The sequence below is a fragment of the Alosa pseudoharengus genome, unplaced genomic scaffold, assembly GCF_046254945.1.
Source record: "Alosa pseudoharengus isolate Yale_2024_CS ecotype anadromous, Long Island Sound unplaced genomic scaffold, YU_APseudo_1.1 YU_APseudo_1.1_scf_20, whole genome shotgun sequence".
NCBI classification, from domain to species: Eukaryota; Metazoa; Chordata; class Actinopteri; order Clupeiformes; family Clupeidae; genus Alosa; species Alosa pseudoharengus.
This window is the reverse complement of record NW_027468664.1, coordinates 852,501-855,000: the sequence shown is the minus strand read 5'-3', so window position 1 is coordinate 855,000 and position 2,500 is coordinate 852,501.

The following is a 2,500-nucleotide window of genomic DNA, read 5'->3' as shown; positions in this document are numbered from 1 at the left end:
TATTATTACATGCACTGGTCATACAAAGAATTGAAATTTCGTTTCTTACTTTCCCATGCAGACATAGACATATAATGTATAACTAAATAATAAACTAAAGTGTGAGACTGAAATATAGAACATATATCAAAAATAGAAATATAGGACATATATCAAAAAAATAGTTGTGTTGTATATTTACATAGTCTTAACAGTTACATGAAGTTTAAACTTGTGCTTGTGTGACCTGTATATTTACATTGATATGCAGTAATTTCAAGTATATCAGGCTTGATGTGAAGCAACACGTTTTTATATCAGGTGGGCAGTCATGTGTACTGGACGTGGGTTACACCAGTTAGCTATAGCTAACTAGCTAACTAGCTATAAGAAAACAGCTGTAGGCTAACTGGTATAACCCACTTCCAGTGAATTATGCTAAGCTAGGCTAATGGTGTAACCCACTTCCAGTGAATTATGTTATGCTAGGCTAATGGTGTAACTCACTTCAATTTAATTAAGTATATATAAGTATATATACTCTTTTGATCCCGTGAGGGAAATTTGGTCGGGGAGCAGTGAGGGGTTAGGTGCCTTGCTCAAGGGCACTTCAGCCGTGGATGTGGGCATGGGAGAGCAGTGCTCAACCACTTCCCCAGCCGACATTTTTCCTACTGGTCGGGGATCGAACCGGCAACCCTTCAGTTACAAGCCCGAAACCCAACCAGTAGGCCACGGCTGCCCCCCAAATTATGCTAAGCTAGGCTAATTGTGTCATACTGTATAGTATAAGTATATATACTCTTTTGATCCTCTGAGGGAAATTTGGTCTCTGCATTTATCCCAATCCGTGAATTAGTGAAACACACTCAGCACACAGTGAACACACAGTGAGGTGAAGCACACACTAATCCCGGCGCAGTGAGCTGCCTGCTACAGCGGCGCTCGGGGAGCAGTGAAGGGTTAGGTGCCTTGCTCAAGGGCACTTCAGCCGTTCCTGTATACAGCTACATCACTCCCCATATACAGCTACATCACTCCCCATATATTCATGCAGCTACATCACTCCCCATATATTCATGCAGCTACATCACTCCCCATATATTCATACAGCTACATCACTCCCCATATACAGCTACATCACTCCCCATATATTCATGCAGCTACATCACTCCCCATATATTCATGCAGCTACATCACTCCCCATATATTCATACAGCTACATCACTCCCCATATATTCATACAGCTACATCACTCCCCATATACAGCTACATCACTCCCCATATATTCATGCAGCTACATCACTCCCCATATATTCATACAGCTACATCACTCCCCATATACAGCTACATCACTCCCCATATATTCATGCAGCTACATCACTCCCCATATATCCATACAGCTACATCACTCCCCATATACAGCTACATCACTCCCCATATATTCATACAGCTACATCACTCCCCATATACAGCTACATCACTCCCCATATATTCATACAGCTACATCACTCCCCATATATTCATACAGCTACATCACTCCCCATATACAGCTACATCACTCCCATATATTCATGCAGCTACATCACTCCCCATATATTCATACAGCTACATCACTCCCCATATAATAAAGCTACATCACTCCCCATATATTCATACAGCTACATCACTCCCCATATGCAACTACATCACTCCCCATATATTCATGCAGCTACATCACTCCCCATATATTCATGCAGCTACATCACTCCCCATATGCAGCTACATCACTCCCTGTCAGACACCAAACAGGACGAGGACCACAAAAGCGTAACGTTATAAAGTTTATTTAAGGGTTGGGGGGTTAAGGGGGTTTCAGGAGTTCCGGGGGTTTCAAGAGTCTGCGTGTGTGTGTGTTCCCCCAGTAGCCGAGCAGCGATGGCAGGAGCTGGATGATGCGGGAAGTCCTGGGGGAAACACACACACAACAGCAACTGAAACGGAGCAGCAGTACAGTCAAGGACTAGGCAGTATTCGTAGTAGAGAGACGGGAGGCAGGTCAAGATTACCGGGGCTGGAGAACAAAGAAGTAGTCGAGCGGGTCCGGGTTCACAGGCAAAGAGTCAGAGGCGTTTTCCAAAACAGGCAGGTAACTGGTGCTGGTTGCAGACGATCTGACAAGTGTGGACTGAAAAGCAAGGCTTTATATACAGGGCATGATGAGTGGTGAATGCAGTGCAGCTGGTAGGTTAACGAGGGTGAGGCAGAGCAGAGCAGAGACAGGTGGAGGTCATCAGACTTCAATCAGCGTGTGTAACGGCTCCCACACACAGCTGCGTGCTTCGCGTTGCTGGAGACGCATCCCATTCACTTTACATGGGCTCACGTGATCCGTTGCCGAACTGAATTGTGGGTCCGTCGCGTCGCGTTTCTCCCGCCGCTCGCGTTGAGAAGTTCAGCTGTTGCTGCACCGACAGAAGGCACCGGCCAATCAAGCCAATCTACGGACGGCACCAACCAATCACATTACGGTTTTACTTCA